The sequence below is a fragment of the Balaenoptera physalus genome (assembly GCF_965194825.1).
Source record: "Balaenoptera physalus genome assembly, chromosome: 10".
NCBI classification, from domain to species: domain Eukaryota; kingdom Metazoa; phylum Chordata; class Mammalia; order Artiodactyla; family Balaenopteridae; genus Balaenoptera; species Balaenoptera physalus.
Genome location: NC_138889.1, coordinates 41,484,365 through 41,501,037, shown reverse-complemented (window position 1 = coordinate 41,501,037; position 16,673 = coordinate 41,484,365).

Sequence of the window (16,673 nt, the reverse complement as noted above, 5' to 3'; positions counted from 1 at the left end):
CTTCAATAAAAAAAAATTTGAAAAAAAAATGAGATGTGCTCCATCCCTGCCTATTTCTTAGGTGGGTGTCATTAAATCTGTTAAAGAGCCTGAACGGTCGAGGTGTGGTGGTTGAGAGGCAGCTCTGCTTGGAGGCTGGGAAATAAATGAGGCACTGACCCTTTGAAGTTGAAAGATTCTACGGAGCTTTATTTATTCAACACACAAGTATTGGTCACTTACCATGTCCCAGGCATGGTGTGAGGCACTGGGGACACAACTATGAACTAAATGCAGCGTCAGCTCTCCAGAACCTGCACAACCTAGTCTCCGTATGTCAGTATCACCTTATGGAAGGAAGGTGGAGTCTCGGATGCCTGGACTTCCACCATTGGTGTGTCCACCTCTTGATGCTGGGTGTTAATAATATGGACTTGATCAAAGTCTTACTTTCTGAGAAATCCCTCAGAGCCTCACCTGCAGGTAAGGAAGAGGATTGCTATTTAGATGGCAGAAGGGAGAGGTAAGGGTCAAGGAAGGGCAACAAAGGGTTGGGAGAGGGGAGACAAGGCTCAGTCTGATTTTTTCAAGGCAGAGCTTGCTCTCTCGGCATCTACCTGGCTACCCTCATCCTATCTCTAGATGCCGCCCCTGCACTCACTTGTCCCTGCCTTCTTTGGACCACCTCCCTCCGTCTACATTTTACATCTTCATGGCACTCACTAAGCTCCTTTGTATTATAATAATTTGTTTATATGTCTGCTTCTCTTCCTGGGCTGTGAGTTCCCTGAGGCACAAACCAAGTTTCAGTCTTTTCATCTCTTGCCGAGTGTGTCTATTTCTTGAATAAATGGACAATTATCTCCACTTATACAAATGAAGACCCAGGTTCAGAAATAGTGTCCTGACTAATGTTACAGCGCATGAGCCAGATCTTCTGAATCCAGCCACACCCAGCAGGATGGCCCTGGGGACTATAATTAGAAAATCCCTACTCCAGATCAACTTTCCTGTTTTGAGAAGTAGAAACCGAGGCCAACAAGGGGATCTGTGTTGTGAAAGTTTGAAAATAATGGCCAACTGGGGGTTCTGAATCAAGTTCTCTGGTCTCCAGGTCAGTAAATCTGGAAGTCATTCTGGACATTGCCCTCTGCTTCACACGTCATCCTATGTTCAAAGTATTCCTAAGTCGGGTGGATTCTGCCTCTTCACACCTCTCATTTCTCTCTCTCACCATTGTCACTGAATCAAATAAGACCCTCAGCAACCTTCTAATTACTGGTCCTCCTCCAGTGACTCCTGCTGCAGCCAGAGTGGTCTTTCTAGAATGCAACCCCAATCATGTCCCTTCCCTTGTGGAAACCTTCCTATGGTGCCCAGTGTCCCAGGAATAAATCTAAAGCCTTACCTTGGCATCCTTTCCATCTGACTTCTCACCTCTCCAGCTCTTTCTCACCCTTCAACCCCTGTACTCAGGGAGCTCCCCCAGGCTATCTTCTCCCTGCCCAGCTCCAGCCTTTAAGACTTTCTCACTCTGCTCTGGAGCTTTGTGTTTCAGTCCTGAGCCCTGGGAACTAGATCTTTCTCTGACCAGTCCCTTTGTGTTGGTGAACTGGTTGCACATCTGCCTGGCTTTGCTTATTGTTTCAGACTCACGCTGATGCTCTGTCAACACCTGTTGGCAGATCTAAGAGCATCGCCATCCCTCCCTTCGTCCCCACCCCACTCCGTGAGCTTCTCCCGCCCCCAAGTTGCCAGTCTGGATCTGAACATCCCAGTTCTCACTTGTCTGGGAGACCTATCAGAATGAATGAATGGCTGAACCAAGGAATGAATGAGTACATTTCTGTACTTTCTCCCCTACTTCCTGTTCAGATTCCCAGGGCCCTCATCCTATGCCATGGTTCTTAGACAAGTCTCGCGACAGTTCCTCTTAGCCCAGGCCTAATCTCCCTGAAGTGGCCCATTCTCCAAAATAATCTCAACTTTCCTTGTTCTACCCCCAAATCAAAATGTCCCTCCTTATCAGGGTGACTGATATGTAGAAAGGGTACAGGCATAAGCCTCAGGAGGCACAGAGTTTAGTCCCAGCCCTGTCCCTTAACTCCTGTGGAGCTGCCACTTAGAGGTTTCCCCTTCCAGAATCACTTGAGGCTCAGTAAGATCATAATCGTGGCAGATAGCCATTTGTGCAAAATTTAAGGCTCAGAGTAAAGCTGAAATTGTGGGCATGGCTTTCCTCTATCCTGATGCCCCAGGCCTGCCTGTCTTCCTGAATTGAAGCCCATCAACCCACTGCTTCTTTTCTGCTTTCCCCAGCTCCATGCCCAAACTGGGCTTGCTAATGTAGACCTCCCCATCAGAACTGCCGATAGGGCAAGTCCTAGCAATGAGGCTGTCCCAGGCTTACACTGAAGCACTTTACCTTGTTTTATGGTACGCAGTCCTCATAACATCTTTCTGAGTCAGGCTGAGCCGGTATTAATATCCCCATTTTATAGCTAAGGAATCCAAACTCCAAAATGTGAAAAAACTTGTTCACGAACACAGAACTAAGTGGCAGAACCAGGATTCAACACCAGGTTTCTTGAATCTAAAGGTGTATTGCTGCCCCTATAGACCAAAGTAATGGAATTGACCAGGGCCCCCGACCCCTTTATTCCTTCCCTTCCTTCCCGCCTTCCTTCCATTTCCTGGAATGTTGGGAATATAAAAAGACTGGCTCAGGGGCAGAGGACTTAATCCAAGGTGATGAGAGGTGTCTTTGACAGACACAGACCCCACAAAGAGCGTTGGGGGCCCAGGGCAGGGACCTGGCGTGCCGCTTTGCTTGCAGACAGAAACGTACATCTTTCAAATGGACTTGTAAGCCTCATCCAAATAACCATGCACGGGGAGGGGAGCAATCATCACCTCTACGGGAGAACGTGCTTCAGTTTGCCCACCCTGTATTAGATTCCATTCAACCTTGATGTGAAAAGCTCCCAGGGGTGAGAAAGACGACAGGTACCACTTCCAGGCCTCTCTCTCCTGAGGCTGTTTTGAAGAGCAGCCTGTCAGCCTGGCATTGGGGATGGCTGACATTCCTCTCTGAGGTGAACTAGGAGGGGTCTAGGCCTGTCCCAACAGCTGTGGGTGAAGATTCTTGGCCCTCTAACCTGCAGAAGAGACTGGGGTAGCCTTGTGCAGACAGATTTGGGCTGGGCCCGGGCAGCTCCTCAAATGAGCCCTGGGCACCAAAGGGGAACAGTTCAGAAGTTCTCCTTTGCCAAGGAATCACCCACAGCAGCAGCCCTAGAGAATCCACCACACCCCCACTCCTGGCTGGTACCCGAGGCTAGGGTGCCCTGCCTTCACTGACCCTGGGTTCTAAGGCGATCCCGTGAGAGCAGCGCTTGCCCTGAAGTGGTCACTGACCAGTGTCATTTCACCGCTCTGTCTTGGTTTCCTCCGCTGCAAGGGCAATGATAATACCCACCCTGCCCTGCGGTGAAGATGACAGGAGCTCATCCAAGTGAAAGTGTTTTGCAGATTCTAAGCTGTGATTATGGGAACGATTATTATCAGGATCATTAGGGTCATTGCCTGGTTTGGACCCGGAGACCCAGCCAGTGAATCCAGGAGGAGTCTGAAGACAATCTGGGAGTCGTAGGGCCGTACTGATTAAAATGTGCCTGTCTGCCATTGGAGGGCTAGAGAGAGAAGGGGACTGCTGTCCTTCCGGAGAGGGATGCGATAGAGCGTTTCCGGGTCCCCTTTCTGGAGGAAGAGGGATGGGATGGAAGCGCCAATGTAATGAGTTCCCTGCACACGCTGCTGAGCGCTGTTTATGGTCACAGCCCGGGGAACAGCACCTGCACCCAGCTGACACTAATTGGTTTCCATGGCAAGTGCGGCTCCTCGGCAGAAGTGCTAAATGGCTGGGCAGAGCTCCTGTTCCTGAGCCTCCCCAGATGGGACCCACAGAGGGGACGGGGGCTAAGAACCAGCTCCAGGCCCCTGGATTTCCATTCTCAGGGCTCAGCCCACTTAACCACTGGCACAGTTTCCGTCTACACAGCATCCAAGGCTCCCAGCGTAAGAGGACCTACAAACACCGATTCCATCACTTGTGGGGTCAGCTCTATGAGTCACACCAAATTGGGTGGATTCAAGAACCAACTCAAAGCAGCTTAATGTTCAAATCCAAGTACTATCACCTAAAAAAGTTTAATATTAAGAGTTTGGGTTCTAGGGTAAGATACACTTGGACTCAAATTCTAAGTCATCCATTTACAATTTGGGGGATCTAGAACAGGTTTTCTTATCTTTCAAATGGTAAAATATAATAGTACTAACCTCTTTGGGTTGTTGTGAGGAATGAACGGGATAATAGAGGTGTCTGACAAGTAGCCAGTATTCAATACATTTTTGTGGTTTTGGATTTCTTCATCTAAGATGCTTTCACTCTAGAAGGCAGATAAATAAGGCACTGACTAAAATTATTTTTCATAAGAAAATTAGTCTAATTGCCCAAGCTAGAAACCAAGGTGTCATCCTTAATTCCTCCCTCGCCCTCACTCACGAAGGCCGATCAGCCAGGTCTAGCTCCCAAATATCTTTCATATCTGTTCCCTTTACAAGGCTGCTCACCAATTCAAGCTATGATAACATGCCACCTGTACTGCAAGATTAGCCTCTTTATCGATGAGTTTATTCATCAAAGACATGTGCACTTGGCAATTAGAGTTCATCATATGAGATAACCACTGCATCTAGAAGGAACAAAATGATGTGGTCCTGTGCTGCACTGCCCTAGGTAAGTGTACCATTTCAAGTAGACTGTTAAAATTGCTGAGCACGGCTTGAGGTTCTCCTTCACTTCTGGTTCATGATCTGGTTCCTGCCTCTCTCTCCAGCTTTCTCTCTTGATTCTCCCCTCATGGTACTGTGTAAGTTCATCAGACGGAATTATTTGCTGTTGGCTGGACAAGTCATGCTCTCTTTTCTTTGCACATGTTATTCCCCCTGCTTTTAATACCCTTCACCTTCTTCATCTGGGAAAATCCTACTGGTCCTTTGGACTCAGCTGAGGTGTCACTTTCTTTGGGAAGCCTCTCCCCTCCTGCCCCCAACACACACACTTCAAGAGTAGATTAGGTGCCCCATCCCCTAAGCTCCCGGGACATCTTTTTAATTCATTCTTTCAGAGCACTTGTCACACTCTTTGGTTGGTCTCCTCCCCTCCCCACCCCCACTCCTCCACCCCATAGATGGCAAATGCCTTGAGGACAAAGATACATCTTAAAGCCTCTTTTCACATCACACTCCGAGTGGTACCTAAACAGGGGCAGGTGCTGCTGAACTTGGGGACGAGCACAGCCATTCTTTCAGAATTCCTGCAAAGGGCTGCCTTCTAGGGCTGCCTTAGAGCCTCTGCTTATTTTTGTAACCAGAGGTCAGTGGGCAACAGTCACCTACTGTAAATTTACAGCCCAAATTACTTCTCCAAGGCAGTCCAAATGGGGATTGAACTGATTTCAAGCTGAATTTCAATTTTTGTAACACCGAGTCTCTTTCATATTTGCCCTTATTTCTGGGGCACAGCTCTCAAAATGACAAATGGAAGCCTAAGATTCCCAGGTTCCCTCTCCTTACCATGCTGAGATGGCTGAAGCCTGCCTAAGTTCTCAGCCTCTTATCTGACGCTTTCTGCTTGGCTAATCAGCATGACACCATGCAACTTATGAATAGACAAATGCTTTGAGGAGAAAAGCATCTCAGATTGTCAAAATCACTTCACTGTGCTCTCTTCTCTCTTGGTCCTTCTATCCTGGCTCCCTTGGTGGTCCTGAACTTCAATTTGCGCTCAAAGCTCTGCTTAACCACTGCATTGCTTTCTGCTTGGCTTCTCAGTCTCTCAACCTAAACTAATTATGAGCTGGCAAATCCCTTGAGGAGAGGGTAAAATATCAGGCTCACCTCAACCAGAGTTTCCTCTTCACTCAGAGACCTTGTCCCCTCAAGTCCTAGCTTCCACAGTAACACTCTAATTCCTTCAGCTGTTTTTAACGTATAGCCTTTCTGTTGTTTGTTTGTTTGTTTGTTAGTGGGAGGTTTGGTCTCTTGCAAATCAGTCTGATGCAGCTGACACCACTGAAAGTAAAGTCAGTTATTCCTCCTTTTTTAACAAAATTCCACTTAAAGGTGATTTTCACCTAAAGACAAATTCTGAATGGGTTTTTAAGATGATAAAAATTTATCTGAATTACTATATGGTGAAGGCTCATTATGGAGCAAATCAGACCTTATGAACTTGGGGTTCAAGAGAGAGAACAACCATTTAAATACTGTGGGCAATTCTGCTTAATAAACCGGTCTATGTAATAAATGTGCTCCAGAAGGAATGTGAGATGGGAGACATGAATCTCAGGCTCCCTCAGTCAGCTTCAGTTTGAGATATTTGCCATTCTAAATGTGATGCTAGATAAAAAGACACAGTACAATGCTTGTCTGTTTAAAAGGCAGCTACTTCATCTGAAGGAATGGCAGTTTACTTCTGTAAAGGATGCAACGGTTGTGTTGGACTTACTGAAAAATAGCATTTCAGTCTCCAAAATGATAGTTTATAAGAGACTTTCTATGCTATTTTGAATTCTATGCAATTTTCTCCTTGTATGCTAACTCTCAAGGTCTAGCTCTGTGTCAAATTTAACTCAACCCATGTGACACCCATTTTTCTGCTTTAATTACCTCACAGAACCAGTGCTGAGGAAAAGAGCCTTTACGGAGAAGGGTCATCATTCCCTTCTAGAAGTTTGGGCGGTGGGAGCCACTCTCAGGAATAAGAAGAGAGGACAAAAATCCAGAGGCACTTTCTGCTCTCATGTCAACATGAAGTCAGGAGCTGAAAAAAAGCAATGGAAAGATACCTTCATCTTTGTTAATTCCCCACATTTAAAAAAATATCTTCAGCATGTTTTCCTCGGGTGATTAAAATGAAAAGGGCCCCTCTGGATGAATGGAGAACCTCAAGGATTGGGAAGTGGCAGCTCTGAAGGACATGGGCAGTGTACCGAGTGTCTAGGCTCCACCGTGGGGGGATGGGGGGAAGGAGGGAAGCCTCAGCAGGAAAGCTGGGCTTCATCAAGCTTTACCTTAAGGATTGTGGGCATTTATTATAATTGTATACAAAATTTACTTTAAAATTTGATAAGCTATTTCAGGTGGGTGTGAGACCCTTATGCATGATATAAGAAAAGAAATTTTGTTTTCTTCTGAGGAGACGAGAGAAGAAAGAGGGAGAAGGGGTGGAGTTGGGAGGAGATGGGGTATAAGGGAGATGGAGAAAGAGCCAGAAAGAAAGAGAGAGGCTAGGACAAGGTAGGTCGAAGATTCTGTGCTACTCCATGCTGGGGATGCTGAAGGAGGCTTTGAGAATCATGTTTTATAAATGTTCCCTTTAAAGTCCTCCTATTAGTTTGCTAGCGCTGCCATAACAAAGTACCACATACTGGGTGGCTTAAACAGAAGTGCGTTGTCTCATAGCTCTGGAGGCTAGAAGTTTGAAACCCAAGGTGTCAGCAGGGTTGGTTCCTTCAGGGGGTCATGAGCTGTTCCATGCTATTCCTCTAGCTTCTGGTGATTTGCTGGAAATCTTTGGTGTACCTTAGCTTGTAGAAGCATCACCCTAATCTCTGCCTTCATCTTCACATGGTTCTTCTTGGGTATAGGTCTGCCTCCAAATTTCCCCTTTTTATAAGGAAGCTAGTCATATTAGATTAGGGCCCACCTTAATGACTTCATTTTAACTTGATGACCTCTGTAAAGAACTTACCTCCAGATGAGATGGCGTTATGAGGTACTGGGATTAGGACCCCAGTACTTCATAATGGGGGGGACACAATTCAATGCATAATAGCCTTCCTCTCACTCCTCACCAAATCACAAGGGCTCATAGGAGCTGGATTTTAGCAGAAGTCCCACAGCTAAGGCCATATGCAGCCAGAGACAGCACAGGAGTTACAAGGAGCTCAGGGGGCGAAGGGGCCACGGGCTCACAGAAAACTTGAAGTCTTCACACGTCTACTGACTACCACAACAGGGTGTTACAGACAACTTTTCAGAAAATTCCATTGAAAGCACAGATCAGTGTTTTATTACAATCTTGTGGCAGGTGAAAAGGCCTCCAGTCGACGAATTCAAAGATTCACTTTTGGTAGGGTTTTTTTTTAGGAGAAGAGAATAGTTACATCATTATTGGACTACAATACAAAAAGAAAAGAAAGATTATTTGGCTAAACATTTGGCTAAACAGTAAGACAACTGGCAAGTAGGAGGTTAGGTGATTAGATTCCCAGAACAAAGTTTAATCTAGTTAAAGTTGACCAGAAAATTGATTAGTTAAGCATTTTATCAGGAACACTCATTTCTTCCCAGAAGTAGATTTTGAATTATATTAATCAAAAAGGTTCTGGGAATTTCCTGGTGGTCCAGTGGTTAGGACTCGGCGCTTTCACTGCCTAGGGCCCCGGGGAACTAAGATCCCACAAGGCATACCGCGAGGCCAAAAAAGAGAAAAAAAGGTTCTGTCCTAGACCAGATTTCAAATGTTTTTTTTTTTCTCTGGCAGGGGTTCCTACCTATTCAGCTCCAGCTGACATCCAGGAGGCATTCTAAGGATCTCAAGTCCCACGGGCACCTCTTTCACACACACTTCTTCACCGCCTCTGCCCTCAGAGTCTGCCCTGCACTGTGTCCTCCACTGGAGCAGCTCCAAACCTGCCTGTCTTCATGCTCCCGGAAATGGGAGTTATTCTCCTCTTACAAAATTCAGACTCCTTCTCAAGGAGTCTGCCTCTCACCTGACCTCAGTCCATCTCCTCTTGGCTCACTGTTCCCCATCCACAGGTCTACAGAACATCCTTCTGTTCTGTACACCTGTCCAGCTCACTGCTGTTTGGGGGTCTTTGCACCGGCTCTTCCCTCCGCCTAGAGCGTTCTCCTGCAGGGTCGGCTCCTCCCACCATTCGGAGCTCAGTTCCAAGACCCCTCCTCACAGATGCTTTCCTTATCCCTCTCCAAATGACCCTCCATCCTTTACCCTGTTTACTTTCTTCACAGCACTTAGCACCATCTGCCTTTGTCTTGTCCTGTTCTCTTGTCTGCCTTCCCTACCAGATTGTTAGATGCATCTGGACTAGAAACAGGTCTGTTCACCACAGTATCCAACTGTCTGGCTCATGTAATAGATGCTCAGTAAATTGTTGGTGCATGTTCAATAAATATCTGTTGGTGAATGTTTAATAAATATACGGAGAAACTGTGGCTCAGAGTAGTTAAGTAATTTGCATAACGTCACACAGCATTAAGTGATGGAGTGGGGAAACTATCAGTAGTTTGACTCACTCTAAAGGCCCTACTCTTTTCACTAATCTTCTCTGTCTTCTTTATCTGTTAACCCTGGGGGACCTCAACACTTTGTTGTTAGTCTATGGGCCAGACCCTGTAAGAGTTAATTTCCCCTCTCATTTCCTCTTGACCCAGAGGCCACAAATCCCTTCTGATGCTGTGGGTCCCCTGGACAGTCCTTTGGTACCCAATTTGCTTGGAACTGGTTGCCCTTCCTTCCAAAGCATGAGATACTCATTGGGCATCCCCGAAGCCTCTCTTTTTCTCCACCTCAGAAGCCTTTCACTCCACACTCATGCAGCAAATGGTCATTAAAAGCCTTCTTTGGGCCAGGCTTGTTCTAGGAGCTGCCAAGTCATCCCTACTTCTCTCAATCAGGGCTTTCTGTCACCCTGCTGCTTCATCTTATTTCCTTCTCAGTTTCTCTAAAACACAAATCAGTAACCGCTTCTATCTTTTCTCTTCATAAGCCTCTTTCCTGCAGGCTCTCAGTTCCAGGGCCCTGTTCACACCTGCCTGGTCCTGTCCCTGGGGAGGCAGAAAACAATGCAGCCCAGCTCAGAACAAGCATTAGCATATCAAAAACTCTGGTTTACATTGTGGTTACTCCCACTCAGCACAACCCCTGAGGCTCAGATCCAAATAGATTCTGAGGCAAATGGTTTCATGTATTATATTTCCATAAAAGGTGCCTGGTAGGATGCAGACACACAAACCCTGTGGCAACATCTCCTCAAACTTTCTCTGTAAACTCCAACCCAGATACTGAGTGTTGGGCGGTGGAGGGGGTAAGTTGGACTTGCCTGGCCTTGTTTTTTCTCAGACGTTAGTCCAGGACAAGTCTAAAATTAGCCCCACCCCCTCCCAGTGCTAAAAGGCAGCTGGAGCAACATGGGGCCAGTTACTTTTAGAAACCATCGCTTTGGGGCTTAGGGCTGCGCAACAGAAACAGGTGTTGGAAACTGGGCCTGGAACCTGCAAGGCAGGAAAGAAGAGCCGGATCAAGTTCAGGAGGCTGGATCAGAATGCCAGATCCAGGGACAAGGGCTGCAAATCCAGACTGATGCAGTGGCCGCGGTCAAATCAAGGAGAAATAGCAAAAAACCAAGCCAGAGCTGCCCGTAGTTCTTATTGCAATGCTAAGGCAGGGTGGGGCTGGTAGGTACAGGAAAGGAAGGAAGCAGACGTTTATTAGGTACAGTGTGTACCAAATGCTTTATATATGGTGTCTTGTGGAATCACATTAGTAGGAACTATTACTTTGCCTCTTTTACCATTGACTAATGGAATGTCAGAGCTGTTCAGTAAGTTAGCCGATATCACACAACCAATATATGGCAAAGGAGGGACTCAAACCCTAGCTTATTTAACCTAAGGCCTGGCTGCCTCTAGGAATAGCAGGAAGGGAGATTTCAGATCCACCCACAACCCATGAAAATGGACCACGAAGTTGCCTCACCAATATTTCTCACATCCTAATTTCCTGGGGAGCCTTGACAAAAGTACCAATGCCTGGGTACCATCACCCAGAGGTTCTAAGTAATTGCTCTGGGGCAGGGCTTAAGAATAGGTACTTTACAATCTCCCAGCAGATTCTCTTATGCCACCTGGGTCAAGAACAAGGCTCTGTGCTTGGTTGCTGATCGGTTCCCCTAGGGCAAGCTGGAGAAATAGGGTGGGGATAGATGTTTATGCCCGACTTATCTGGGTTCCACTCCAGAGGCGCAGGCTACCTGGTCAGCCATGGCATTTTCTGCAGAAGATTCTCTGGTTGAGGGTTGATCTTCTCAAATTCTGAAGTCAGTTAAAGAATTGAAACTCATTCCCACACTGTGCAGTAGAAGCTAACACAACATCATAAAGAAACTATACTCCAATAAAAATTAATTTTAAAAAATTTAAAAAAATACAAAGACAGACGAAACTAAAAAAAAAAAAAAAAAAATTAAAATGCTTTCCCACAAAGAGAGGGTGGAGGCCAGGAACCTGGGGACTTAGGATTCTATAAAGCAGAAATTTTCAAAGAAGAGAGGAGTAGAATCAGCATCATCTATCATTCTAACATGTCACTGTGCCCATTTCACCAAACCTTTATAGAGGGAGGAGACTCCCTCAATGTAACTGGCAGGGCTCCCTGCCCAGGAGTAAGAAGTACAGGTGAGTCCACTTCTGATCTCACTCAGGAATGTCTATTCTGGCACATTTAACTCACAGCTTCTATGCAGTTTAGCACTTGATTATGTATCTTTGGTGCCCTTTTGATTTCTAATTGTTTCATATTTAATTAGTTCCAGTCTTGCTTTCTTTGAAGTCTCCTGGAGGGCAGGGACTGTACCATGTAGGAGACAAAAAATAGCATCTGAAAAACCTCTCATAGTCTTAGCTGGGACATCTTTGGGTCCTCATGATTGCATACTAGCATCATCTTGGAAATTAAAAACAATTCTAATGCCTGGGTCCCAATCCTTGAGAATGTGATTTAATTGGTCTGGGATGTGGCATGAACATCATGACTTTTCAAAGATGCACGGATAATTAGAATATGCACCCAAGACTGAGAAACAAAATTGAAGGATAATAAAAAGCTACGTGAGGGCTTCCCTGGTGGCACAGTGGTTGAGAATCTGCCTGCCAATGCAGGGGACATGGGTTCGAGCCCTGGTCTGGGAAGATCCCATATGCTGCGGAGCTACTAGGCCCATGAGCCACAACTACTGAGCCTGCGCATCTGGAGCCTGTGCTCCTCAACAAGAGAGGCTGTGATAGTGAGAGACCCGTGCACCGTGATGAAGAGTGGCCCCTGCTTGCCACAACTAGAGAAAGCCCTTGCACAGAAACGAAGACCCAACACAGCTATATATAAATAAATAAACAAATCCTTTTAAAAAAAAAAAAAGCTATGTGAAAAAAAGTTACAAAAATGGTTATGTCTGTGAGGAGAAAAATGGGGTTATTTGATTTATTTTATTTTTTGCTAATCTGTGTTCTCTATTTGCTTCTCCACACTGGTTATATAATTTTAAAAGTAAGACTAAAACAAAAATGAAGCTGGATTAGGTATTCCTAAAATTGTTTAATTTTTTCAGAGATAGATCACTGATGATAACTTGTACCAAGTTGGAATGGGTCCTGATCAGACACTATTCTCATTCACTCAGCAAATATTTATTGAGAGCCTGCTGTATTCCACATGATAGACACTGAACATATAAGAGTGAATTTTACAAGCACAATCCCTGCTCTCATGAAGTCTACATCTAATGGGGAAGATTAACCATCAAACAAGCAAAGACAGACTTCAAGAAGATGTTCTAGTAGGTACAAACAGCTGAGTATTATATTGTTTTGTAAGTAACCATAACAGAAATTACAAATATCCAGCTTTCATTTTCTCTCCTTTGTCCAAGGCAGACATTGCTTATTGATTATCTCACCCTTTTCTGCTGAAGCTCAGTACCCACTTCAACATAACCGATCAATCTGAGGTGGTGCTTGAAATAAAACATAAATACAATCCCAGGAAAGAGCTATGAATTATCTTGTTGAAAGTAAACTAGATGACTCAAAAGGTAATTGAAACCTTCTGGTATGGCCAAGTAGCTCCTCTTGGACCATACATCTTGTAGATAACAAATATAAACTCTGGGCAAAATATAAGAACACCTAGTTGAAGGTACTGGAGAGAAAAAAAACAGGCAAACCCAGAGCAGACTGAACCATTGGAAGAAGAGAATGGCATGGGGTAAGTTTCCTGATTTACAACTTTTAGCCTAAGAATAGGGCCCTGTCTATGATATGCAGGGCAGAAGGGAAGCCCTACATTCTATGAATAAACTCTGCCCAGATCTTTGGCTGACCCCAAACCACATACGTAAGAGGCAGACTTTAAGAGTCCCAGCTACAGCTAAAAGAGCTGAACTGAAATTCCAGCTGCTACTGGGGAGATAGAGTTTTGTAGTTTGAGTTCAGCCACTCTAAAGGCCTGAATAAAGAAAAGTCAATACTCACTAGAACAGCATAATAGAATCCAGACTTTTTATAATATATCATTCATAATGACCAAGATACACTCCAAAATTATTCAACATACAACAAAACAGATTTTAAAAAGAAAACACAATCAATAGAGTCCAACTCTAAGATGACTTAAGGTGATGGAATTAGCAGACAAGAATTTTAAAGACGTTATTGTAACTATGCTCAAGTATGTAAAGGAAAATATGTCCATAATGAATGAAAATATAGAAAATCTTAGCAGATAAATAGAAATTATTTAAAAAGAATCAAATGAAAACATAAGAACTGAAAAATAAATATCAAATAAAAATGCAATAAGTGTGCTTAAAAGCACAAGGGAAATGAAAGAAGAAAAAGTCAATGAACTAGAAGATAGATCATCAGAAATGATTCAAACGGAACAGAGATATAATAAATGTGCAGAGACTCATAGATCTTTGAAACAATATCAGAATGTCTTATATACATATAATTGGAGTCCCAGAAGGAGAGGAGAGAAAGCACAACACAGGAAAGTATTTGAATAAATAATGGGTGAAAAGTTTATAAATTTGGAAAAAGACAAATATTTATAGACTCTAAAACCTCAATAAATGCCAAGAAAGATTAATATCAAAACCAAACCAAACAAAACAAAGATAAAAACATTCAGGCATATCATAATCAAACTGCTGAAAATCAACAACAAAGAGAAAATCAAAAAAACAATGCTGAGAGAAATTGAAGATGTAAATAAATGGAGAGATACACTAAGTTAATGGATTGAATGATTCGGTATTGTTAAGATGGCAATTACCACATTGATCTATGGATTCATTTCAATCCTAATCATAATCCTAATATGCTTTTTAGTCAAAATTGACAAGCTGATTCTAAAATTTCTGTAGAAATGTAAGGAATTTAGAATATTCAAAGAAGTTTTGAAAAAAGAAGTCAAAGGTGTAGACTTAACACTACTTGACTTCAAGACTTACCCTAAAGCTACAATAATCAAGACAGTGCAGCGCTGGCACAAGGATCAACAAACAGATGGATAGAACAGAATAAAGAGCCCAGAGATAGACCCATACTCAGACATTTATTTTATTTTTGACAAAGGTGTTAAAGCAACCCTATTGGGAAAGGAACAAATCGTGTTGAAATAATTACATATTCATATGGAAACAAATTAATCTTGCCCTAAATCATACTATCCACAAAAATCAGTTTGTGAAGGACCATAGACCTAAACATACAAGCCAGAGCTATAAAACTTCTAGAAGAAAACATAGGCGATTATCTTCATGACTTGGGGGAAGACAAAAGCCAAAAAAAAAAAAAATTTACACTTAATCAAAATTAAGTCTCTGTTCATCAGAAGAAATGTCATTAATAAAATGTATAGGCAAGCCACAGGGCTGGAGAAGATATCTGCAAAACATGTCTGACAAAGAATTTGTGTTCTGAATATACTAAGTACTCCTAAAACTCAATAATAAAATGACAGACAACTCAATTGAAAAATGGTCAAAAGATTTGAACAGACACTTCACAAAAGATAGTAAATTAATGGTCAGTAAGCATGTGAAAAAACATTCAACATCTTTAGTCATCAAGGACATGCAAATTGAACCACTATGAGGTACCATTCCACACTCACCAGCATGGCTAAAATTAGACTGACAGCACCAAATGTTGTCAGAAAAATGTAAACGTACATGGTTGGTAGGAGGGGAAAAGGGTCAAAAAATTGAAAAAGATCTTCCAGTTTCATATAAATTAAATACATCCCCTTTCTAAGACCCAGCAATTCTACTCCTAGGTATTTACTAAAGGGATACAAAAACACATGTCCACAAAAAGTGTGTCCAAAAATGTTCATATTAGCTTTATTCATAATAGCCCCAAAGTGGAGGACCAGGTGTCCATTAATAGGAGCCTGGATAAACCGTGGCATATTCATACAGTAAAATACTATTCATCAATGAAAAGAAATCAACAACATGGATGGATGAATCCCCAAAACATGCTGAGTGAACAGAAATTCCACAAAAGTATACAAATTGTACAATTTTATTTATATGAAGTACTAGAATAGGCAAAATTGATCAATGGTGAAAACATGAGAATATTTGATCTCTCTAGGAGTGTTAAGGCAGGAGTTTGCTGGGAAAGGACATGGGAAACTTTCTAGGGTGATGGTCAATGTTCTGTCCCTTGATAGGGTCTGGGTTGCACAGTGTGTGCATTTATAGGAACTCATCAAATGATATACTGACAATTTTTGCATTGCACTGTACACGATTTTCATCCGAAAAGAAATAAAGGAATTGTAAACAAATTTTGAACTCTGGTTAATAACATTGAAGTACTTTGGGGAATGTATTAATGTCTGCAACTTACTTGGGAATGTAATATCAAAAATAATTAAATGAGCGGCTGGATGGATAGAGGAATGGATAGAGAATTAATATGTGATAAAGCAAATACAGTAAAGCGTCACTTGAAGAAACTATGTGGTATGTATATGGGTGTTCACTATAAAATTCTTTCAAATCATTTCTAAGTTTGAACATTCTATAATGGAATGCTGAGAACAAAGATAACTGAAGAGAATTGGCAGATTGCCCATGAGATGGAGTCCCGGCCCTGGGGAAAGACACCAGAGTCTAGCTGATGTACAGGGGAACAGGGTAGGCAAAAGGGACTCATGGGTCCAGAAACTGGCTTTCTCTGCTCTATTCTAACTGTGGCGATGAACCTGGGGGCTGAGGCAAAGCAAAGGACCAAGTGCCGCTTGCATTCCATAAGACCCACTGGCTCATGTTCTCTGCAATTGCCTTGCTTACCAGATGGTGACTTTAAGAATTCTCAATGTATATAAATATCAAATCACTATGATGTACACTATGATGAACACATACAAAACTACTATGATATTGTATGTCAATTATACTGCAATTTAACAAAAAGTCCTCAACAGATCTGTTCTAGAAATCTGGAACAGAAGGGGCTGTCGGACACCATTTATTCTCTATCTACTGAGCGCCTGCTGTGTGCTACTCTCTGTGCAAGGCTCTGAGGAGTCTATGATAAACTGAATAAAAATGCCTCCTGCCCTTTTTTGATCTCAACATTGATGAAACTCTGCTCCTCTTCTACGTTTCTCACTACTTACACCCTGACTAGAAGACTTGCAAATCCTTCTACAAGCCATGTTGACATTTCTTAAATCTGTGAATTCAAAAACCCCTTTCTAATGTTGGAACTGAATATCTCTATCTCAACAGAAAGAGATTTTTTTCTTG